This window comes from Schistocerca gregaria, chromosome 4 (genome assembly GCF_023897955.1).
Source record: "Schistocerca gregaria isolate iqSchGreg1 chromosome 4, iqSchGreg1.2, whole genome shotgun sequence".
NCBI lineage: Eukaryota > Metazoa > Arthropoda > Insecta > Orthoptera > Acrididae > Schistocerca > Schistocerca gregaria.
The window spans coordinates 44,110,597-44,137,644 of record NC_064923.1 but is presented as its reverse complement, the minus strand read 5'-3'; positions in this window follow the sequence as shown (position 1 = coordinate 44,137,644).

Sequence of the window (27,048 nt, the reverse complement as noted above, 5' to 3'; positions counted from 1 at the left end):
TGTTTTTACGTCATTACAGATTTTTTGACATTTCGATTCAATGTTATGGAACTCAGCAGTTAAATCTTCATGTGTTTGTTCAAGTGTGGTGTCTAACTTCCGAAGATTTTGTTCCATTGTGTCCAACTGTTGCTGTGTTTGTCTCTGATTTTTTTCCATTGTGTCTAACTTTTGAAGATTTTGTTCCATTGTGTCTAACTTTTGAAGCTTTTGTCCCATTTGTTTCTGATTTTGTTCCATTTGTTGCATTAATTGCAATAATAATGTATTAGTGTCTGGAATCTGTTTTTCTATGCTTTTTGGCAGTGCATTTTCGCCGGCAACATTTACATTTTGATAGGCAGAAAACGTGTCTTGACTTATTTGAGAAAACGGTGAGGACGCAAAACCTGAATGTACAGTATTTGCAAGGTTGTGTCCTGTCATTCCCGATTCCTGAGGCGAGCTGTTGCCGACCGATCGATCGATAATGCTTCCCTGTTCACTACCTGTTTCACTGTCTACACCATTATTTGACGCCCGCTCCATTTCCCTATGCATAGTTACCAAATTACTACTTAGAATGTCTGTTAATTCATTACACAGTAGTGCTGGTAAGCTACGCTCGTCGTCACTATTATTTCTCAGTTTACTTTGGAGCCTAGTGTTACGTTTGTCACACGCCATTATTGTCACAATATTTCACACAACAACACAGAAAACCACAATTTAAAAAGCAAAATAAGAGAACACATTAATGTAGCACTGAAAATATATCTAGTTAATTGCAAGCGTAGCTGCGAAATACTTGGTGCAAATCTACATGCATGCCACAACTGTTTACTGTACAACAATGAAAGACTGCAACTACAAAGGAAATTCTCTCTATCATTACGTGCTAGCAATACACAAAGGCTACACTAACTACACAACCTACAAGAAAAAATCAGAAGATTCCAGTGAGGTATCCTCGGCTAAGGATCGACATAAGAAACGCCCCATTAGAACAATTCATACAAGACTGTGCTTAAACTGACACACAGTATTTTTAGCGCAACGCAATCTGACTTTCAAAAATCCCTACGAAAGAATGGCCCTGACTAACATTAACCTATATGTTTCACAAATCACTTATCTCACAAAAATCTTCGTTACTCGAACTGCTGCAATACAGCGAGCGCCACTACTGCCACCTAACTAAAAGATTCAAACTACGGAAGTCACTAACTACTGATAGGCACAGTTAGCAAATGAAAGATTTTAATAGAGAACAAACAATGTATTTACCTTTATAGTCATAATATATATATCAGTTCATGACACCAATTCTTACAAATTTCAAAACTCCGCCATCTCTCTCCCCACGTCCACCACTGCTGGCGGCTCACCTCCAACTGCGCAACGCTACGCGCTGTTAGCATCCAGCTGCCGCTGCCCGACACCACAATGGCAGACAACAATGCAAACTATCCACAGACTGCGCACAGCACAGCCAGTGATTTTTTATACAGAGCGCTATGTGGCGTTACCAATAAGAAAACCTAAATAGCCTACTTACAGTGTGCTGTCCTTAGGTTAGTTAAGTTTAAGTAGTTTTAAGTTCTAGGGGACTGATGACCATAGATGTTAAGTCCCATAGTGCTCAGAGCCATTTGAACTAGCAAAGTAAACATTCCTAAATTCTGTAAGCATACAACTTTGTCAAAGATACAGAGCTACAGTAGGTAGTGCACTTCTTGAAACTAGGGTTAACGTACACAGACCGGCGTAGTCTGGCATATCGGTATGCATTTGCAAATGAGTGAAAACACCTACTTGATAAAGACCGACAAATGGCAGGTAAGGACTGGATTCGAGGTTTTCTTAGTCGACTCAAGGACGTCAGTCTACGGGTTTCTGAAGGTGTTTCACATGTTCGAACCAAAGGAATGATGAAAGAGAAGGATGCTCTGTTTTACAGAAATCGTTGGATGAACTGAGCTTGTGGGAAAGACCTTCAAACACTTACAACTTTGACCAGACGGGTTTACAGTCCACTTACAAACAATAAATATTATATCGCAGTGTGGTAAGGGAGACTTCGTTAGCCAAAGTATCTTCAAAAAAGCTGAAACAGTGAGTGTAATGGCATGTGTTTCTGCTACACAAGTCATCATGCGCCTCCTTTCGTTGTTATGAAAAGGGTGCTATACAATGACATTTATGAACTCGGTACGCATTAGGGTAGAAACGTAGTCCTGTCAGAGAGTGGCGACATGAAACGGGAACAATTCTGTTTATATGAAGCCTCCTGGACCCGGCGTTCCTATTTTCTACGGCCGTGGCTCACGTGGTTCAGATCCTTCAACTTTGGAGGAGGCTAGAGTCAACAGCATGCATCTGTTGTGTTTCCCCCATACAGTACTCACAGCATAAAAACTCTTGATGTCTCTTTCTTCGCTTCACTAACCACATTTTACAATGATAGCTGCAGAGTGTACGGCAGAAGAAATATAGGGAAAGGAATTAAAAAAGTGACACTGGCAGCCGTTTTTTCTGATGCATGCAACCGTGGAGGACAGTTGGGAAATCTGTAAATGGCTTCAATGCTTGTGGGATTCATCCCCTCAACCCGAATCACTTGCCTCAACAAGTGTTTGCTTCAAACCACCAAATCCTGACACTCAAACAGCAGATCTGCAAGTGGTAACAGTACCAGAACAAAATCGAATGGAGGAACTGCAGGCACAATCAATAACAAGAGGTCACCAAAGACTCTGTGAATGGGAGAAGCTGTTTCAAGGAACTCAGTCTTGTGCCATCGGGTTCAACATCTGCCGAAAACAATCACAAGATGCGCACATCATTCAATTTGACCGATCTTACTTTTATTACTGATCTAAAAGAGAAAAAGACTAGGGCGACAGACAGAAAGATAGAGAAAAATAGAAAATGTGATACCCATAAGAATGATGTGTGCAATGTGCGTAAAATGCTACACAATCATGTAGGTAACTGCCCTTTTTGAAGGAATCATACCTGATAACAAATGAGATAGGAATCCTGTGGGCACTGTTGAAGCAGGTGTCGGGAGATGAAAGGTGAAATGGTCATTCATGCAGGCTGTGGGAAATTCTGCAAGACTGCTAGATCTTCAGACTTAGAAATATTCTAGCTATGGGTGGACTCTAAAATATTTCGAATTATCGTCGAGGTAGGGACTTTACTAAAGCTACTTCGAAAAGTCTTGGACAAATCTCTGTTTCTGTATAGTTCGTGTGTAGCATGTAGCTATTATTAGCACGCTTGTCACAGGTCGATGAGATGAAAGCGAGTTCATAGTCAGAAGTAGACATACACAAGCACTGGCTATTCCGCACTTACAGACGCGTCCTCACCAGACAGAAGAAGCTACTTGTTTTCAATCTGATGTGTTGATCAGAAATTAAAAGTATGCGGCAGCTACAGTACTAACATTACGAACCAGTACGGGACACTTGTTCTTTATGATCCTCCAAGGGTAATTGTCGAGCAAATGGTTAAAGAAACGTGCACGTAGCCCTAACAGAATCTTACCATTCCTGTGACAGACTCGAAATCACGTTAAAGTAATAAGTGGCACGAAAAGTACCTTTTCTCTTGAAAGTAATTTATGACTACCTGTTAGGCACAGACATGGTTCTGCCTCTGTCATTGTACCTGTTACCACCATGGAGATCTTAATTAACCATAATATTAGACTCTGAAAGACGCTAATGCAGGAAAGTCGTAATAAATCTACTGGAGGTGATGGTACCCATCTAGCATTAAGAGCATAAATGGTTTCTGAGGAAACTTCATCAGCTAAATGTGATGAAAACATTGGACAAGAACTGCCAAAAGAATAAAGCGAAGTATGGGGAATTTTGTTACCATTTTGCTGAAACATGAAGAAGTGGAGGACATTTGTTACCATTTTGCTACAAAATAGCGATTTTATATCAGTTTGTTGGAATTATTCTGTAACAAGGGGTAATTTGATGTAATTTCACTGTAACATAGGGACAGCTTGTAACAATTTCACTGGAACATTAGGACAATACGTCACAATTTCACTGTAAGATGAATCAGTTTGTTACAATTTTGGTATAAATTGGGGGAATTTGTTACTGTTTGGGTGTAACGGTGCCATTTTGTTACAATTTTTTTGAGGAAATTTGTAATAATTTCACTATAACAAGGCCAATGTGCTAAAATTTTTACTGTAGTACTGGGTATTATATTACAATATCTATTTAACATGGGGTAGGTTCTTACAGTTTTTCTGTAACAAGGAAAATTAGTTACAATTGTGCTGTACCACAGAGGTAAGAATTTGTTACAGTTATTCTGTATCATGCTAATGTGAGACCGAGTATCATAAAGTCGCTAATGGGCGATTAATTAAGCTGGAACTGTCAGAAGATAACAACCATTTTGTACAGCAAGATAAATTTAATACCCTAGAGCGAATAAGTAGTTAATTACGCATAACTAAAACCACAAAAATTTTTAGTGCCTTTCTGTACAGATGTGTGTTACTAATATACTGCTTTCAATGGTATGTAGTTTCCACTGTATGCCAACGTAAGTCAGTCACCAACAAGTGCACTTCAACTGCTAAGTTAGCTCAGTAGTAGTGACATTTGCATCCTGTAATGTTATACAATAACAATTATTTTGGTAAATAATGTCCAAAACTGTCACAGTATATGTGTGGTCATAAAATGAATGGTCTACGAGATAAATGTTCTGCCACAGCGTCTTTGTATTATATAGTATTATAGTATGGTAGTGGAGGCCCGTGAGATATTTGGCTTTCTAGAAGGTAGCATTTTCTATGATGTAGTGAACAAAGATATGAAATTCTATGAAAAATAAGAATGGACTGTAGGGAAAGGCTAGTAAAAAACAACATTTATAGTACCTGTTGGGAATCGTAAGCATGTGAGTACAAGAGGTAAGTGAGTACAAGAGGGTAAGACAAGGACGCAGCTCTACTGCCCCGCAGTCGAACCTGTGAAATGTAGAAACAAGAACCACTCTGCCATTCCATGCAGTCGCTTCATCATGAACTTGGAAAAATACCATGTAGGTAGCCGCTAAATGAAATCTAGCAGAAATCTCTCCAAGTCAGCATGCACAACCATTTCACTGCTGATCTGTATATACTGGCTACCAACACGACCTGCAACCCGGATCAGAAAAAGACTTCCCACACAAGTACCCTTGTTGAAGGAATTCCACCTGCACTCATCACAAAAGTTTTAGAAATCCTTGGAAATATCTGATGACTAAAGCCGCACTTATACATGTGTCTTTCGCACAGTAATGCAACTATTCCTCTTCAATCCAAATTGCATTAGTAAGAAGTGATTCATGTGCGCGGAAACGCCTGACATCGAATTTTAAACGTAAAACACACGCTGATGCATAATATTTAGCTGTGAATGTTCTGTGACGCAAATGTTGTCACACGTCATTTGCTGTGCTTAAACTCGAGTGTCTAGGACTATTTGTGTGACGTGTATGTACAAGACACTCGCGCTACTTTTGTCAAGCTCCAAATTGTGACCTAAGGAATGCCACTCTGTGTATTGATTCTGTGATTTCTTTAGGATGGAACCAAATTGATCCAAAGAGTCGAAAACCCTGAAAAACAATGGTCCACAATCGAGTGATCGAAATCACGAACTGCACCTGTTCATCTCAATCTTACCATTATCCTAAGAAAGAAAATCCCACAGACCCACTAGAAGGCCTAGCTGTAAAATACCTGTCTTTATTTGTATTATAGTATCAGCTAGCTACAGGTGTTTCTAACGTTCAGTCTAAGAAGACTGTACTATTTTAAAGACATTTCAGAGATTCGAAATGTAGATCTTTTAGTGCTCACTATAAGTACCAAGTAAGTGATGTGTGATTTTATGGCTCTTACAGAATGGATATTACGCTTTGGACACATTCGAGAAGTAGCAACCGCCTCAGCTGTAACTTAACAGGAATCGAAATGCAATATTGTTGCAGAATCTTGTCTGAACAGAGAGTTAAAACCTTGACAAACTGTCCTCAAAGTTGTACGTTGTCTAGCATGTAAGATCACAAAACATATGTGGCAATAGTGTTCTGGCAAGCAGGGATGCTAATGCAGGTCCCCAGGTCGCCAATCAGCGGTTTTAGCTCTAACATTCTGCGTGGTGCCAATAAGCGGTTTTAGCTCTAACATTCTGCGTGGTGTCTGTTTGTTCTACACTCCTGGAAAAGGAAAAAAGAACACATTGACAACGGTGTGTCAGACCCACCATACTTGCTCCGGACACTGCGAGAGGGCTGTACAAGCAATGATCACACGCACGGCACAGCGGACACACCAGGAACCGCGGTGTTGGGCGTCGAATGACGCTAGCTGCGCAGCATTTGTGCACCGCCGCCGTCAGTGTCAGCCAGTTTGCCGTGGCATACGGAGCTCCATCGCAGTCTTTAACACTGGTAGCATGCCGCGACAGCGTGGACGTGAACCGTATGTGCAGTTGACGGACTTTGAACGAAGGCGTATAGTGGGCATGCGGGAAGCCGGGTGGACGTACCGCCGAATTGCTCAACACGTGGGGCGTGAGGTCTCCACAGTACATCAATGTTGTCGCCAGTGGTCGGCGGAAGGTGCACGTGCCCGTCGACCTGGGACCGGACCGCAGCGACGCACGGATGCACGCCAAGACCGTAGGATCCTACGCAGTGCCGTAGGGGACCGCACCGCCACTTCCCAGCAAATTAGGGACACTGTTGCTCCTGGGGTATCGGCGAGGACCATTCGCAACCGTCTCCATGAAGCTGGGCTACGATCCCGCACACCGTTAGGCCGTTTTCCGCTCACGCCCCAACATCGTGCAGCCCGCCTCCAGTGGTGTCGCGACAGGCGTGAATGGAGGGACGAATGGAGACGTGTCGTCTTCAGCGATGAGAGTCGCTTCTGCCTTGGTGCCACTGATGGTCGTATGCGTGTTTGGCGCCGTGCAGGTGAGCGCCACAATCAGGACTGCATATGACCGAGGCACACAGGGCCAACACCCGGCATCATGGTGTGGGGAGCGATATCCTACACTGGACGTACACCTCTGGTGATCGTCGAGGGGACACTGAATAGTGCACGGTACATCCAAACCGTCATCGAACCCATCGTTCTACCATTCCTAGACCGGCAAGGGAACTTGCTGTTCCAACAGGACAATGCACGTCCGCATGTATCCCGTGCCACAAAACTTGCTCTAGAAGGTGTAAGTCAACTACCCTGGCCAGCAAGATCTCCGGATCTGTCCCCCATTGAGCATGTTTGGGACTGGATGAAGCGTCGTCTCACGCGGTCTGCACGTCCAGCACGAACGCTGGTCCAACTGAGGCGCCAGGTGGAAATGGCATGGCAAGCCGTTCCACAGGACTACATCCAGCATCTCTACGATCGTCTCCATGGGAGAATAGCAGCCTGCATTGCTGCGAAAGGTGGATATACACTGTACTAGTGCCGACATTGTGCATGCTCTGTTGCCTGTGTCTATGTGCCTGTGGTTCTGTCAGTGTGATCATGTGATGTATCTGACCCCAGGAATGTGTTAATAAAGTTTCCCCTTCCTGGGACAATGAATTCACGGTGTTCTTATTGCAATTTCCAGGAGTGTATATCGTGTCTCCCTACCACTTTCGCGCAACGACGCTCTGAGCGTGTTTTTTAGGGAATTGACTAGTTTGAACCTGGGACCTGTTACTGGTAAGGAGACGCCAGACCACACATGACCTGTAGAGTTCAGTGAGACTAGCGACGATACAACCAAGTACTTAATGATTTCAGCGTCAGCTCCACTGCACTCCCTGTAAAAGAATCTTAATACTAACTAAATTTAGTGGAAGGGGTTCAAGGCTTCCGTATTTTTAGTTAGCTGGTAAAATAACGTCGAAAAAGCAGTTAAGTTTACCATTGGAAATTTTATTCTACTCACAAAACATTGTTTATAAATTGCACTATTCATAAAAGGAAATGTTTTAATACAGGATGGTAAAAACCAACAGTTTTCAACAAAAATGTGAACGAATATACCCTGAATGGGTTTACAAGTTCTACAATGGATCGAAGGATGACCTATGCTGTATCACATCTATAATCTAGGTTTAAATTAAGTTTCAGAAAAGAGAAGACTATCAAAATGGTCTACAGTGACCCTCAATTATCTTTAATTACTTATCTAACTTGTCGTAAATTACAGTGGCTGATGTGCCTTCTCAATAACTATATAACTGAAAAATCATCGTGTTCAGATTTTTACTTCAAGTGGCAAATGTGAACAACATGAGCTTTAAAGGCTATCGACACTAGTATTATGCAAAAAGGGGGGTGTAACAGATGAGACTTCTGCAGTTCTGAGTGAAGCTTTATGCGCTGTTATGCGGCATAGAGTGCGTTCATTACCTTGTCGGTGTTCGTCAGGGGGCAGCGGGCAGCACAGCTCAGCTCACCTCGCCGTCTCGGAAGCAACTCTCTACTAACTTCTCCTTACTACATTTTACTGAAGTTGGTTGAAAAAAAAAAAAACTATCTGGCTGTGTTTTCATCTGACCAGTAAGGGTCTCAATGTTAACCTTAAGCTCCGCCTAGAGACATGCTGTGTATCCAATGAGAAACGTTATATTTTTCGTGGTGGGGCAACGTTTTTAAAGTTTGCAACGTACATGCAACAGACGCGCGAAAATGTCTCACGCTAAAACTTGCAGCTGGTGTGGTCCTTTTAGCATTATCGTAAGATCTATACTGTTCTTCTGGAGGGCTCTAGTTTTTAATATGGGCTGGGGGGTGGTCCTGACGTACCTGAGACGCGAAGAAGTCTCACGCTAAAACTTGCGCCTGGGGTGTGGTCCTAGCGGTTATCTGGAGACGTGGTTGTCCGTCCTCTATCGTAGGGCCATCCAGATTAACACGGTTCTTCTCTCGGCTTCTGTTCTCGTTTCTCCTCTTGGAACTGCGTCTGTCTGACAGTGGGAAGGTATGACATGCATTTAGGCATTCTTGTGTTAGTCTTTGGTATTCCATTTGCTCACTCGTTACTCGTATTACTTTGGTTAATTTAATGTCAAGATTTATTCGGAGCTATGTGACATACAACTGGATTTGATTATCATGTCAGGGTTTTCATGGAAGGTGTTGGATTTGCCTGACACCTTACACAGCGACTGGAAAGTGGTATGTAAAGTGATAGAGGCTGAGCCTGTATTGGATTATGATGACATCATAGATTATTATTCGATTATGACATCATAGAGCGGTAGAAACACAGTAGGACAAGTGACCATCTAGTATGTAATACATAGGAGAATTGGCCTGTGCCTTTAATGGGCCAAGAGGAGGTGTGGATGGAGATATCTGGCAACACTACGTGGAACATGACATTATGTCATCAATAACGTCATCGGAAGTCCGGCCGCAATGCATTGGCCAGAACAAACCCAGCTGTACTATCCACATACAAGACAATGCTGACATTGAAACACGTCCAGATTTGTGAGGGACGTCCATACTCGCGCTCTCGAGGGCCGTTTGTAAATCACTTGTCAAGTCGAAGATAAATAGATGCTAGTTCCTTCTGTCTGTTAGCGAGGTGTGCCAGACCAAGGTACCAGGCACATCTTAAAAGGAAGCAATTGTCTAGTGTCAGTCAATCAGAGCGCAAGCTGGGAAAATTTCGGCTTGGACCCCTCATGCAGTTATGCACATGTACACATTGTATTGACGTATTTTCTACTCATGTCCTCGCTTCCGAGACTGGTGTAATGTTCCGACATCTATCACGACTACGGTCAAATCACAGAAAATGATACTTATTCGGGTGGTCTTTCTATTGTTGGAAATCACTCCTGGTTTAAGACTATGGAGAACTCTTTTCAGTTGTTAATTTAACATTCTAAACCACTGCGGAGAACATTAAACATTTGTTCCATCTTTTCATCTCATCAGAACACCTTTGATCAGTATCCGTTTGAAAGCCACGTGGAGTGGCCGCGCAGTTCGAGGCGCCATGTCACTAATCGTACGACCCCTCCCGCTCCAGGTTCGAGTCCTCCCTCAGGCAGGGGTGTGAGTGTTGTCCTTGGCGTTAAGTTGGTTTACGTAGTGTGTACGTCTAGGGACCGATGACCTCTGCAGTTTGTTCCTTAGGAATTCACACATTTGAACATTTTATCCGCTTCAAATTTCACCATCTATGACTGCAAGTGACTTAGAAATACACTCCTGGAAATTGAAATAAGAACACCGTGAATTCATTGTCCCAGGAAGGGGAAACTTTATTGACACATTCCTGGGGTCAGATACATCACATGATCACACTGACAGAACCACAGGCACATAGACACAGGCAACAGAGCATGCACAATGTCGGCACTAGTACAGTGTATATCCACCTTTCGCAGCAATGCAGGCTGCTATTCTCCCATGGAGACGATCGTAGAGATGCTGGATGTAGTCCTGTGGAACGGCTTGCCATGCCATTTCCACCTGGCGCCTCAGTTGGACCAGCGTTCGTGCTGGACGTGCAGACCGCGTGAGACGACGCTTCATCCAGTCCCAAACATGCTCAATGGGGGACAGATCCGGAGATCTTGCTGGCCAGGGTAGTTGACTTACACCTTCTGGAGCACGTTTTGTGGCACGGGATACATGCGGACGTGCATTGTCCTGTTGGAACAGCAAGTTCCCTTGCCGGTCTAGGAATGGTAGAACGATGGGTTCGATGACGGTTTGGATGTACCGTGCACTATTCAGTGTCCCCTCGACGATCACCAGAGGTGTACATCCAGTGTAGGATATCGCTCCCCACACCATGATGCCGGGTGTTGGCCCTGTGTGCCTCGGTCATATGCAGTCCTGATTGTGGCGCTCACCTGCACGGCGCCAAACACGCATACGACCATCAGTGGCACCAAGGCAGAAGCGACTCTCATCGCTGAAGACGACACGTCTCCATTCGTCCCTCCATTCACGCCTGTCGCGACACCACTGGAGGCGGGCTGCACGATGTTGGGGCGTGAGCGGAAGACGGCCTAACGGTGTGCGGGACCGTAGCCCAGCTTCATGGAGACGGTTGCGAATGGTCCTCGCCGATATCCCAGGAGCAACAGTGTCCCTAATTTGCTGGGAAGTGGCGGTGCGGTCCCCTACGGCACTGCGTAGGATCCTACGGTCTTGGCGTGCATCCGTGCGTCGCTGCGGTCCGGTCCCAGGTCGACGGGCACGTGCACCTTCCGCCGACCACTGGCGACAAGATCGATGTACTGTGGAGACCTCACGCCCCACGTGTTGAGCAATTCGGCGGTACGTCCACCCGGCCTCCCGCATGCCCACTATACGCCCTCGCTCAAAGTCCGTCAATTGCACATACGGTTCACGTCCACGCTGTCGCGGCATGCTACCAGTGTTAAAGACTGCGATGGAGCTCCGTATGCCACGGCAAACTGGCTGACACTGACGGCGGCGGTGCACAAATGCTGCGCAGCTAGCGCCATTCGACGGCCAACACCGCGGTTCCTGGTGTGTCCGCTGTGCCGTGCGTGTGATCATTGCTTGTACAGCCCTCTCGCAGTGTCCGGAGCAAGTATGGTGGGTCTGGCACACCGGTGTCAATGTGTTCTTTTTTCCATTTCCAGGAGTGTAATTTCTCTCATTCTTAAGATTATGTTTCTGAAGCTTTTGATACTATTTTGAAATTTGCTTATGTTATGATGTTTGCTTGGGATGTTAAACGGTATGATCCAATAATTATATTTAACCGAAAACATTATATTTGTTCTCTCTTTCAAAGAATATGTTACACATTTCTTACATTTGGCATTCTCGACTTTATTATCCTGCATCCCCTCCTTTGTTTACGGATCCCAATAAATGTCCCAAATATCTGCTAGTGGATAGTCAAGTCTGCTTCGTATAACCGGGTTCCATTCGCTTCCTTAGCAATTCATAGTGGAATAACGTTGCATAAAGCAGCGGCACTGCAATTATCTCACTATGAATTTTGCAGAACCACAGGTAAGAGTACACTGGTCGGTAGAGAGGGAGTTGTGAGAAATGGCATGTTCCAGCACATCACTTCATGGATTTACATGTTCTTAAGCAGCATAAGTCACAACTGACAAGTATATTTGTCCTGAAAATGTTCAACCCACAGGGCTCAACTCTATACACTTTGAAGTGTATTTCCTGTCAGGAAGGTCGCAGTTCGTAGTAATAGACGGCAAATCATCGAGTAAAACTGAAGTGATATCAGGTGTTCCCCAGGGAAGCGTCCTGGGACCTCTACTGTTCCTGATCTATATAAATGACCTGGGTGACAATCTGAGCAGTTCTCTTAGGTTGTTCGCAGATGATGCTGTAATTTACCGTCTAGTAAGGTCATCCGAAGACCAGTATCAGCTGCAAAGCGATTTAGAAAAGATTGCTGTATGGTGTGTCAGGTGGCAGTTGACGCTAAATAACGAAAAGTGTGAGATGATCCACATGAGTTCCAAAAGAAATCCGTTGGAATTCGATTACTCGATAAATAGTACAATTCTCAAGGCTGTCAATTCAACTAAGTACCTGGGTGTTAAAATTACAAACAACTTCAGTTGGAAGGACCACATAGATAATATTGTCGGGAAGGCGAGCCAAAGGTTGCGTTTCATTGGCAGGACACTTAGAAGATGCAACAAGTCCACTAAAGAGACAGCTTACACTACACTCGTTCGTCCTCTGTTAGAATATTGCTGCGCGGTGTGGGATCCTTACCAGGTGGGATTGACGGAGGACATCGAGAGGGTGCAAAGAAGGGCAGCTCGTTTTGTATTATCGCGTTATAGGGGAGAGAGTGTGGCAGATATGATACACGAGTTGGGATGGAAGTCATTACAGCATAGACGTTTTTCGTCGCGGCGAGACCTTTTTACGAAATTTCACTCACCAACTTTCTCTTCCGAATGCGAAAATATTTTGTTGAGCCCAACCTACATAGGTAGGAATGATCATCAAAATAAAATAAGAGAAATCAGAGCTCGAACAGAAAGGTTTAGGTGTTCGTTTTTCCCGCTCGCTGTTCGGGAGTGGAATAGTAGAGAGATAGTATGATTGTGGTTCGATGAACCCTCTGCCAAGCACTTAAATGTGAATTGCAGAGTAGTCATGTAGATGTAGATGTAGAAGTAGAAGAGTACGTTGTTCTTCTTTAAATTTAGTCTGTATTACTACTGAGTCACCCTCCACTCGCTTTTTTGTGGCGCTTTGTGGAAGTTTTGCCAGCTCCACATATTATCATCACAGATTGCGTTATTAACGGGTAATGTCCAGTGTCTGGGGACATATTTCAGGGGAGAAAGCAGGTTCGTAAACTCACATTAAAATACTGGTTCAGTTTCCAAGGAGATGACAGGCTTTCAACGCATTTACCAAATACTGTTCCATAAATAGTACAATCACTGTTATTATCTTCACACAATCGCCTTAAATTGTATGTGACATGTGCAATACAGTGTTACATCACCATAGCATAAAACCTTCTTACACGTATCTGCAGGAGCCCCTTCCTCCAAGTCACTCCACGCATTCACATTTGTGTTACGTGTTCTGTGGGCAACCGCATGACTAGGGAACTGTGTACCTGTTCTGATCCGCAACGAAACAACATAGGTAAAAATTCACGTCGTTTAAGACGAAGGTCCGCAGCTCGTGGTCGTGCGGTAACGTTCTCGCTTCCCGCGCCCGGTTTCCCGGGTTCGATTCCCGGTGAGGTAAGGGATTTTCTCTGCCTCGTGATGACTGGGTGTTGTGTGATGTCCTTAGGTTAGTTAGGTTTAAGTAGTTCTAAGTTCTAGGGGACTTATGACCACAGATGTTAAGTCCCATAGTGCTCAGAGCCATTTGAGCCTAAGACGAAGAACGAAAGATGGGGAACAAATCGGCCCTGTTCTTTTTACGGGAAAAATCAAACATTATCTGTGTACAATCCAATCACCTAATATGATGAGTTATTCTGTGTACTTACCAGCAATCATGAGCCTATTCTACGACAAATGAACCCAGAATCACGAACGTTTTCTCTTCTAGGACGTTGTTCATCTATAACGCGATTTGTCAAGCAGTTCAGAGTTTCATTTCCTCCAGAAAAAGTTACACAACGTGAAAAATTACTAGCAACTACATTTTACTATCATTAATTGATATTTGCTTAGGTTTCGGAAGTAACGATATGCGCAGAGTGGACACTGGTGAGAAAAATTGTTTTAGCGGTAGTGAGAAACACGGTAGAGTTAAATATTTCCCGATTGTGTAACTCTTTTCTGAAGATCTGTGAAGGATAAAAATTTAATCAGCCAGGAATTTTAATTAAAACTGCAAAAGCTTTTATGAAATTATACCCGATTATATGAATTCTTTTGTTGTAATTAATTTGTCAGACCAATACATACTGAACCTTCTGCCGCAGATATCTGGGCAGAAGTTACAAAGTAGCGCATTTTTCTAATAAGGGATTCGTACTCAGTGAAAGAATCTGCAGTAGAAGATAATACAACCAGCCTTTTTCGCCTGACTATAATATTTTTAGATGTATAGTAATTAGCACTGACAAATTACTCCACTCGCGAAAGAAAATGTTAGCTGCGTTGTTGTTCCTAGTGACAGTAGCTCATTAGGAAACCGGACAAAAGTCACTTTCTAAATGCATCCTACATTTAGATATCTGCAGTTATTTGGTGTATATTACTGCTGCCTTAAACACTGATCTTGGTGTAATAAAAATAAAAGTCACGAACTAAGATTATATGTGGTCTATATTTGCTTTTTAATAAACATTTTGAGAACATCATAGATCCCAGAAGAGTGGAAAATAGTATTTATCAGCCCGCTACATAGAAATTGAGACAAACCAAATGTCAAAAGTTACACAGACGTGTCACTTCATCCAATCGTATTTAAAATATTATCAAAAATCATTCTGAACAGAGCTTAAGAAACTTGAGGCGAACAACTGGAATAACATGAGGGTAGTTTTCGACAGGAAACATACTGCACCAGACAGATATTCAACTTAAAATCAATAAATGGCCACAGAATGTTAACGTGCAAACCTACAACTGCGTCATTTATTTACTTCAAGAAAGAATTTGACTCGATAGACAAATGGTTGAGAAAATTAATAGGTGATTTTATGTTAAAGCAAAATCACTGAACGTAATTCTTGAAACTCTGACAAATATTGTATCAAATGATACACTATGGAAGAAGTATTTTGGACATCTAACATAAACTGTTGTTAGACAGGGAGACGACTTATTACCTTTCGTACTGTTAAGAAACGATCTGAATTTTATTAAAATATCACGAAACTGAAACAATAATTCTGGGAAACAAAACAAACTGAATTAAAGTAAATTTCGTGGCTTTTTAAGACGTTTCTGCAAAATCTTTCAGAAAATAATATGGAAGCAGTAAACCAAATAACTCTTATGCAAAAATAGGAATTTCATCTGAACAAACAAAACTCATTGAAACTGTAAAACAATGCACCAAAATACATTGAGTTAGTACATTTCTTCTCCTGCTTCGTTAGGACCCTTCTGGATCAAGTTTGGCTTGTTTTGCACGTTTTCTATCTTCCCAGTACCTCTTCATTCTCTTGCTTCTCCTCTTTCTTTCTTCTTTTGTTAAGACAAACTTGCTTTTGGTGGATGGCCACCTGTGACAATCCACCAATCCTTTATACTTCTCTCTGTACTGTACTACTGCCTGCAGATCCCTTTCTTTTATACCTACAGCCTTCCAGTCATCTGTGACTTCCTTCACCCAGTCGTTTCCCGTATGACACATTGCATTCCATATCTTCTTACTCAATCTCTCCTCGTCCATCCTCATGATGTGCCCAACTAATCGTAACCTCCTCTTCCGTATCTCACTCTATATGGGTTAAATAATGTCTAATAGTTCCTGTCGTATCTGTGTATCTAGATATCCCCATATTTTTGGTGTCCCATATGTGTCTCAAAATTTTCCGCTCCTCCTTCTCCAACTGTGTTCAAACTCTCTTACCGAGTGTGATCGTTGCTGATGCTTACAGATCAGCGTTTCTCAGCATTTCTGACAGTAGCTGTGTAATGTCGCAATATGGCATTCCGTGACATATCTTGTTTTCACTGCATACTCAAGCTTCTTCTAAAGTTCTGCCCTGTCCACTGTGCTACTGTTGTTCTGTATGCCACCAGTTATATTCTCCCCCAAGTAGCGAAAACTGTTGACTTTCTCAACCACTTGGCCATCTATCTTCCAGTTAGACTCAGTGTTCAATGTCCTGGTCTTCTTATATGAAATCTTCAGACTGACCGTTTTCGCAGTTTCTGCTAGAATTTTTAGAGTTGACTTTGCCTCTTTTGCTGTCTCATTTAAGACAGCCATGTCATCTGCGAATGACAGGCAGTCCACTGTTGCATTATGTTTGACCTTGTACCCTATTTGCAGGGCAACGGCCTTGCCGCTGTGGATTCACCGGTTCCCGTGAGATCACCGAAGTTAAACGCTGTCAGGCGTGGCCGGCACTAGGATGGGTGACCATCCAGCCGCCATGCTCTGTTGCCATTTTTGGGGGTTCACTCAGCCTCTTGATGCCAAATGAGGTGCTACTCGATCGAATAGTAACGGCTCCGGTAAAGGAAAACCATCCTAACGACCGGGAGAGCGGTGTGCTGACCTCAATTGAGGGTGACATGGCGGTCGGATGGTCCCAATGGGCCACTTGTAGCCAGAAGACTGAGTGCTTTGTACCCTATCTGCACATGTTTCATTTTCATTTTACAACTTAGTTGTCTCCACTGTCTCACTACTTCGTGCAAAATAAAGTTAAATAAGTCTGGTGACAGTCCATCCCCTTGCTGGACTCCTGTTTTAATTTCGAAGCTGTCTGACAGCGTACTGCGATGCCTAATTCTCGCAGTAATGTCGCTTAACGTTTCCTTTATTATTGCGTGTGTTGTGGCACCCAGTCCTCTATCTCATAACACATCAAACGTAGCGCTTCTGTCAGCTGAATTGGAGGCCTTTTGGAAGTCCACAAATGTCATTATTATCTTTCTTCGTTTCCTGTGTCTGTGTTGTATTATCCGTTTCAATTGGTATTGCACATGGCGGCCACTGAGTGACGCGCGTTTCTTCGGCTCGCGAGTTTTTCCGCTCATTGAAGGTGTTACAGAGAAGTGCGACAGTCCACAACGTGTGCATCTGACTAAACAAGTGTTACTTGCCGTGGTGTATTGTTCTCCGTCGATTACCACAAGTGATAAGTGAGTGAAAAATGGGAAGAGCACGAGTAAGCGGCAGCAGGCGAGGCTACAGGGGCGCAGGCAGCGCGGGCGCCCGGTCTCCGGCGGCAGGTGAGGCCCCGCTTCCCGACATCGGGGAGCTCGTCCGGTCCCAGGTGAGTGCGGCGCTGCACAGCAAAGACACGCTAGACGTAATCGTCCAATCCATCACGGACTCTGTGACGGCCGCGGTCATGGACAAACTGCAAGAGTCTGTCGGGCGCAACAGCACCGAAATCCAGTCTCTTAGAAAGTCCTTGGCCGCACAAGAGAAAAAAGCCGCCGAGCTAGAAGCTAAACTGTCTGCTGCCACCGATGAAATTGAGCAGTATCAGCGAAGGAACAGCTTGCGCTTGTTCGGGGTAGCTGAAAACGATCGCGAAAACACCGACGACCTGGCCATTAGCCTCGTGCGTGAGAAACTTGGCGTGCAGATCGACGTGGCCGATATTGACAGAAGCCATCGTGTTGGGCGCAGGATACCAGGCGCCACGAAACCCAGGCCTATAATAATTAAATTTGTGTCGTACCGGAAAAGAGCTGAAGTGTTTGCTCAGAAAAGAAAACTCGCCAAGAGTGGGGTTACCCTGAGGGAAGATCTGACGCGCGAAAGACTAAAAGTTTTGAACGCTGCGATCACACAGTTCGGCCTTCAAAATGTATGGACCCAGGACGGCAGGATCGTAGTCAAGACGGAAGGAGGGAGGAAAACGGTGACGAACATGTTCGAACTGAAAGACTGAGCGAAATCTCGCGAGACACAAAGTCTCATATTGTAATCTGTCTAATATAAGTTAATTTTTATTCTTTCTTTTCATGTTTTAGCTTAAATATAGCTCCGTTATTTCTATAAGTACCATAAGTACTCTATTTAAAATCAGTCAATTATTTCACATAAATATTGTTTCTTTATTTGTCTATCATAAGTGCTCATGTATACTCATATTGTCAGTTAAATGGGAATTAACATTCTCCATTAACAGGAATCTCCTTACAACCGCCTTTCTATATCTGTTATTTTCATCTTCGCCACTACCACTACTACTACTATTCTCTTTTTCGTAACCACTACTGCCACTTTCCATCTTTCTTTTCGCTCCCTTCTCCGATACTTCCAGCGTGTTTTTCACCTTTAGTTCACAGACGCTTGAGTCAGTCACGACCTTGGACACCTGTAAACATGTCTTCCCCCGCGAAATCCAGCTTTTGTCCCTCTTCCGGCCAGCAGGTAAACGGAGCGCGCTCGGTCCTACAGGCGGCCACAATGGGACGGACCGGTTCCGGCGGCGGGCTCTTTGTGGCCCACGCGAACGCGCAGTCGCTAACGGCTCACTTCGACGAGTTCTGTGACCTGTTCTGCCAATCGCTGTTCCACATTATCCTCGTCTCTGAAACTTGGTTGAAACCAAACATTTCTTCCGACGCTATCCGAATCGCTGGTTACTCTCTCCTAAGGGCAGATCGTGAAACACGACGCGGGGGTGGTGTGGGTGCCTATGTTCGCTCTGATCTGACACCTACTGTACTATGCACATCGGATGCAAAGGGCGAAGGAGAAGCAGAGTTCTTGTTTTTCGAAATAAATACATCAAATCAGAAACTGCTAATTGGAGTAATCTATAAACCTCCAAACGTCGGTGCCATGTCCTCCTTTCAGTCTGCCCTGTCCTCACTCGTGACACAGTATGAACACATAATCATTATGGGCGACACAAACATCGACTTACAGTTAAAATCTCCCTCTGCCGAAAAACTAAGGCGACTGTTCCACTCCAATGATATGAGTTTAACACCGCTGGACCCAACTCACCACACGTCACACAGCCACACACTCATAGATATAATAGCAACAAAGCGACCAGATAAAATAATCCGCGCCAATCAGACATCCGCTCCGGGACTCTCTGCTCATGACGTGATATTCTTAAATTACTCAGTGCATACTACCAAAGAAAAATCTCACCTGGTAACCTACAGAAACTTAAAAAATGTTAACCATGACGCTCTTCAAAAGGATTGCTCAGACATCCCTTGGCATGATATAAGCAATGAACCGACTTTAGACGGAAAAATTCGGCAATTATGTAGCAAAATTATTGCACTGTATGATAAACATGCTCCTCAACGCACTGTCAAGGTAAAGAGAGCTCCTGCTCCATGGCTCACCACTGCATTACGCCAGTTAATGAATAAACGTGATGCTGCACACAGGGCCTTCAAGCGTAACCCAACTCCCGAGGCGTACGAAGCTTATAGGAAACTCCGAAACAGAACGAAGCAAAGCGTGAGAAATGCCAAAATCAGACATGCCCGCTCTGTCGTATGCGACATATCAAAACCTGCTGCACTGTGGAAAAAGCTGCGCAGTTTCGGTATAGGGAAGCGAAGATATGACGCTGTTTATCAAGCGTCTGCAGAAGAATTAAACGATTTCTTCTCAACAGCTGTAATCTGCCACGCAGCGACAAATTACCAGCCCCAAGATATCAATCTCTTGAGAGACAAGTTTTTCCTAAAACATGTCACTACCGGCACAGTACACAAGGCAATTATGAGAATCTCTTCCGAGGCAGTAGGAAATGATGGAGTGAGCATTGGCATGATTAAAAACGTCGTAGCCACTATTATTCCAGTTATCACAGACATCTTCAACCTGTCTCTTGTCAGTAGTATATATCCTACTGAGTGGAAGCAAAGTTTAATCCAGCCTATACCCAAGACTGACAACCCTAAGTCGCCAGGTGACTACAGGCCGATCAGCATACTACCTGCAATATCTAAAGCCCTAGAATACATCGTCCATGAACAGCTGACAGATTACCTCAAAACTCATAACATCCATGACGAATATCAGTCAGGCTTTCGAAAGCACCATAGTACAGCAACTGCATTAATCAAAGTAACTAATGACATTAAACATGCTATGGACAGACGTGAAGCTACTATCCTAACACTGCTTGACTTTAGCAAGGCTTTTGACACAGTTGACTTCGATATATTACTAATTAAAATGAAACAGCTGAATTTCTCAATCAGCCCAATACACTGGTTCGACAGCTACCTCAAAAACAGAAGTCAACTAGTCGTTTGTGGGTCGGAAAAGTCATCATGGAAAAGCGTGCACTCTGGAGTTCCCCAAGGCTCCGTCCTTGGTCCACTACTCTTCTCACTGTATATTAATGATATTTCTTCAGTGATTCACTCCTGCAGCTACCATCTATATGCTGACGACATCCAACTGTACATAAGTGCAAGCCCCAAAAACATTGCTGGCGCAGTACCGAGTATGAACGCAGATCTTTGCTCTGTTTCTCGATGGGCACAGAACCTAGGTCTGAAACTAAACCCCAAGAAATCCCAGGTCACACTTATATCTCATCCAAAGTTAATCAGCCGGTACTTTCGCGAAACGGTCCCTAAAATACTCCTCAATGGTACCCAACTACCATACCAAAAAACAGTAAAAGACCTTGGAATAATCTTGGATGAACACCTAAACTGGGAAGAACAAACAGTCACAGCTTGCCGGAAATCGTTCTCCTCCCTACATGCAATTCAAAAATTTAGAAAAATATTTCCAACCCATGTTAAACAAAAATTAGTCCAAACACTAGTCTTGCCTAATCTTTACTACTGCGATGTTGTTCAACACGGCACGAATAGTGAAAATTCTAGATGCCTCGAGCTAGTGATGAATGCTTGCGTCAGATACGTGTGCAATATTCGGTTGTATGATCATATCAGTCCTTCATACTCCCAGCTAGGTTGGATACGCCCACATAAGGCACGCGATCTCCACACGATGTGCTTACTTCATCGATTTCTTAGCCACTGGTGCCCTCAATACTTATCTTCTCACATTAAACATCTATCATCATTCCACAATCGCAATACCAGATCGGATACGTCTATCATCTTGGCTGTACCTTTACATAACACAAAATCTTTCTCCGTGTTATTCTCCATCTCAGCCATACGACTATGGAACGCACTCCCCTGTGATCTGCGTCTTATCCAGAACTACTCAACATTCAAGAGGGAACTCAAAACTTACATATTAGGGACGGTATAGCCACCATTGTTGTGCCCCTAACATCTCTTTCTTTCTTCTCTCCATCACAGCTTCGAATTTTACCATTCTTTTTCTCTTCTTCAAACCTATCTACCTCTTATATATCTCTTTCACCCCATTCTATCGTCTTATGTCTCTGCTCGATGAGAATAACTCACAAGCTGCAAGAATATAACGAGAAAATTCCCAACTAACTGACATTCACAAAAGAAATGTATGTTTACTTTCATATACTTAGTCACTATTATTATTATTATTATTATTACTATTATCATTATTATTATCATTATTATCGTTGATTGTTATAATTATTTTTATTGTTATAACTATCATTGTACTACTGTTATAATCTCAAATTTTTTTCGTTTGACATCAATACTGCATAATACGTTAAATGTTCTTAATGTTATTTAGTAACTGTAACTCGTTCAATCTGAGTATGCCTGGTTAGGTGTAAGAGAGGGCCTGAAGGCCCTAATCTTGCCAGGTAAAATAAATGCATAAATAAATAAATAAATAAATAAATATCTCTTCTGTACAGTTCCTCCCTTTCTTAAAGCCACACTGGTACTCTCCTATTGTTGGCCCCAGTTGTTCTTCAACTCTGTTCACCAAGATTCTTGACAAAATCTTGTACCCTACTTTTAAGAGCTAAATTCCTTGAAATCTACAACGAAAGCACAAAGACGCAGCCGGCCGCTGTGGCCGAGCGATTCTAGGTGCTTCAATCCAGAACCGTGCTGCTGCTATGGTCGCAGGTTCGTGTGTGTGTGTGTGTGTGTGTGTGTGTGTTTGAGGTTTACGGGCGCTAAACAGCGTGGTCATCAGCGCCCAAACGCATAGAAACAGGAACACATGTGGTGAAGGGACGAAGACGGACACCAAATAAGGAGAACGGCTAAAAGACACAGGCCTGACGCAGTTCCAAATGCTCACATACAGAGGCAAAACAAGAGGAGAAGAAACACACTAAAAAAAGGAAAGGAAACACAAGGAAAAGAGAACAGAAACAGAAGGGAAACAAGGAGATAATCGTGACTGGCGGACCTCTTACCTAAAACCTGGGTGAGCCAGTCACCCAGCAGCACATTAAAACCCACTCCCTAAAATCCGAGGCAACAGATTGGACAGGACACAAAACCGTAAGACCTTAACCACAGTCGCTGCGTCGTCTTGCAAAATAGAGGGAAAATCCGGTGGCAAAGAAACCACCGCCCTCTGGTCAGAGAATAAAAGACAGTCAAGTAAAATGTGGCGGACAGTAATCTGGACGCCACAAGCACTGCAGATTGGGGGGTCCTCCCGCCGGAGTAAAAAACCATGCGTTAAGGGACTGTGCCCAACGCGGAGGCGAGTGAGGAGAACCTCATCCCGCCTGTATGACTGGTAGGACGTACGCCATGGTCGCCTAGTGGCCTTTACCAGACGCAGCTTATTGTCAGAAACTGCCAGCCACTCCTCTTCCCATTGATGCATAACACGAAAACGCAAAAGGGAGGTTACAGCATGGAGGGGGACGGCACATTCAACAACGTGAGGGAGGGAACATGCATCTTTAGCAGCCACATCCGCCAGTTCGTTTCCCCTAATACCCACGTGCCCCGGCACACAGCAGAAAGAAACCTCCTTCCCCTGCCATTGCAGGTGGAGTAGGGCATCATGGATGTTCTGGACGACCGTATCCGCTGGGTACAAGTGTTGCATGGTCTGAAGGGCACTCAGGGAGTCAGAACAGACGAGGAACTTAAGACTGGGAACACATATCATCTGCTCCAATGTCCGCAAGATTGCAAACAATTCGGCATCGAGGATGGTAAACGCCGCAGGAAGCCGTAACTTGACGACTCGATCAGGGAAAACAACAGCACAACCAACAGAGTCCCCCTGTTTAGAGCCATCTGTGAATACAGGTACATGGTCCGGATGCTGGTTTAAAATATCGTAAAATAAGGAGGTAAAAACAAACGCCGGAGTGCAGTTCCTGCGGTTCTCCGACAAGTCTAGAAGGATGCTGGGCCTCTGGAGCAACCAGGGAGGCAGGCGAGTAAAACCTTGTCGTTGGGGGGCCACACGCTCCACACCAAGGGACTCAAGCAAATGCTTGGCACGAATCCCAAATGGTCTCGTTGCCCTGGGACGACTGGAAAAGAGACGTTCCATAGGCGGTCGGGTAACGGTAGGGTACGCAGGGGAGGTAGGACAGGCAAGGAAATGACACACCCGTCGCACCATGAGGAGTTTCCGCCGGATGGCGAGCGGCGGTTCCCCTGCCTCAGCACACAGGCTGGGGATGGGACTGGTACGGAAGGCACCAGTGGCCAGCCTGATACCCTCATGGTGTACTGCGTCAAGAATCTTCAGATACGAAGGACTTGCTGACCCATACACGGTGCAAGCATAGTCAAGACGCGATCGGACGAAAGCCCTATAAAACTGCAGCAGACGCGCCCGATCTGCTCCCCAGGACCGATGGCTCAGACACTTCAAAATATTCAGTGCCTTCAGGGCCCGCACCTTGAGGTCTTTAAGGTGAGGCAACCACGACAACTTGGAACCAAAAGTGAGGCCCAGGAACCTCACAGTGTCTCTAAAAGGAAGAACGGTGTCCCTCAGACGCAATTCAGGGGAGGTAAAAAGACGCCGAGAACGATTAAAATGAACACACACAGATTTGTCTGCAGAAAAGGTAAAACCCGTCTTTGCAGTCCATGCCTCTAAGCGCTTTATCGTAAGCTGCAACTGCCGACTAGCAGTGACAAGACTGGAGGAAGAACAGAAAACAGCAAAATCGTCCACAAACAAGGAGCATTGGGCAGGACTCTGGATAGTGGACGTGATACTGTTAATAGTGACGGCAAAGAGGGTGACACTTAAAACGCTGCCCTGAGGAACACCATTCTCCTGCACGTACAAATCCGATAGCACATTACCAACCCGATACTGAAAGAGGCGGTGAGAAAGAAAGGACCGAATGAAGATGGGAGACGGCCACGTAAGCCCCACTCATGGAGTTGATTGAGGATAAGGCGGCGCCAAGTAATGTCATACGCCTTATTAATGTCAAGGAAGACCCCTAGACAATGCTGGTTACGTAGAAAGGCCTGCTGGATGGCGGCCTCAAGCAGGGTCAAGTTGTCTATAGTGGAACGACATCTCCGAAAGCCACAATGAGAGGGGCTAAGGAGCTGCCTGGTCTCGAGCAGCCAAACCAGGCGGCGGTTGACCATGCGTTCCAACGTCTTCCCAACACAGCTCGTCAAAGCAATACTCCGATAACTACTGGGATGCGTTCGGTCCTTCCCTGGTTTGAGGAGGGGAATCAAAATCGCCTCCCTCCACGAGTCAGGGTACGTGCCGGATAACCATATCATATTGAAACAGTTCAGGAGAACTTCCTTGGATGGCAGCAACAGGTGCCGCAGCATGCTGTACCGGATTTGATCATGACCAGGAGCAGTATTATGAGTCACAGACAGCGCAGAATCCAGTTCCCACATTGCGAAGGGGCAGTTATAGGGTTCAGAATTTAGTGACCGGAAGTCCAAGTGACCCCTTTCGATGGCAGTGCGGTAGCGGCAGATATCTGGATCACAGTTAATAGTGGCAGTAGAGTCCGCAAAATGTATGGCCAGTGTCTGGGCAATGTCTCTCGGCGCCGTGAGGAGACATCCCTGATGCACCAATACTGTGACAGGGAGCTGGCTGAGTTTCCCGGAAATCCTCCTGATGGCTTCCCATACTTTCGTAGAACCAGTGGAGTGAGAGATGGAATTCAAGAACGATTGCCATGACCGTCGTTTGCTCTCTTTAATCACTCGCCGCGCTCTGACCCTTGCCACCCGAAAGGCCGCAAGATTGTCAGCTGAGGCACGGCACTTGAATCGGCGCAGTGCTGCACGGCGGGCGCGGATGGCTGAGTGGCACTCAGTGGTCCACCAAGGGACAGGACGCCTCTTGGGATGACCGGATGACCGTGGGATTGACAATTCAGCAGCATGTGAGATCACGGCTGCAACATCGTCTACCCATTCGTGGACGCTGGCACGGTGTTCCAAAGCAGCCAGTTGGCTGAAAAGTGTCCAGTCAGCTCTGCAAGGTGCCACCGGGGCGGCACTGGTAATGCCACAGCCTCATCCAGGAGGCGAATCCAGAGGGGGAAGTGGTCACTAGAATGGAGGTCAGCTGCAGCCTCTCACAGAGCAGAATCCGCTAGTGCTGGAGAGCAAAAGGAAAGGTCAATAGCCGATGACGTTCCGGAAGCAGTACAGAAATAAGTGGGAGCACCAGAGTTGAGGAGGCACAGTTCTTCAGACATCATGACGCTTTCCAGAATGCGACCCCTGGGGCAAGTAGTCGGAGAGCCCCATAAGACATTATGAGAGTTGAAGTCCCCCAGAAGAAGAAATGGGCGGGGGAGTTGGCTAATAAGGTCCATGAGAGCCTCAGAGTCTATCGCATCCGGAGGTGGTAAATAAACTGAACAGACTGTGAGCCTCCGACCGACAAGAATGTCAACTGCAACTGCTTGCAAGTCGGTGACGAGAGGGAGCTCAGATGAGGGGTGCATGTCACGGACAAAAACCGCAACACCACCCTTTGCCCTTTGCCCCGTCAGATCATCTTTTCGATATACGGTATAGCCCCGTAAAGAAGGAGAATCAGTGGCCCAAAAATGTGTCTTTTGGAGACATAAGCACAAGGGGCACTCTCGTATAAGGAGTTGTAATTCGGCCACATGCGTCCTGAACCCATTCAGGTTCCACTGTAATATGGGAGCCAGTGATCAGGGTGGCTGAACTTTCACCCTGCCTCTGTACTTTGGAGGAGAGACCGTACTGGCCGGAGATTTATTCCTGGGGCGAGAAGATCGCCCCCCGGTCGACATCAATGTCCATAAGCTCCGATGACGACCCACGGGAGATGTCAGACAGTACGATGGCCTCGTCATCGGACCGACGCTGACTAGTCTCCTCAGGTGGCAGAACCTTCATCTTCTGAGGCTTTGTCTTGGGGGGGCTTGGAATGCAGAGCCTTGTCAACAGTTGGAGGTTGACTCGCCTGGGCAGAAGGCGCCATATGGGGAGAGGCAGGAAGTACCTCAATGTCAGCAACCACGGCCTTGTCCGATGTAGCGGGGAGATCCGCAGATTGCAAAACAACCGCAGCAGCACAAGTGCACTGGCAAGCGCAGGTATTAGTGCTAACACTAGCAACCTCCGTTTGTGTAGCAACAGTGGCCAGTTGTACCGGTTTTTTGAGAGCGGAAGCGAAAGATGTTGAAAACACAGGAGGTTGCATGGCCTTAAAGAGCTTCTTGGCCTCAACATAGGGGATGCGCTTAGATGTTTTAATCTCCTGTACCTTCCGTTCTTCGAGATAGATGGGGCAGATCCGGCTCCAGACAGGGTGACTCCCAGAGCAATTCACGCACTTCACAGGCGATGAACAATCGGCTCCGTCATGGGCAGGCTGACCACATTAACCACAAGTGGCTATCCCATTGCACCCCAAAGTAGTATGGCCAATTCACTGACATTTAAAACAGCGCATTGGGTTGGGGAAATATGGCCGTACGGGCAAACGTAAGAACCCCGCTTTAACATGCTCTGGTAGTCTCGGGCAACTGAACGTGAGAATAAACGAGT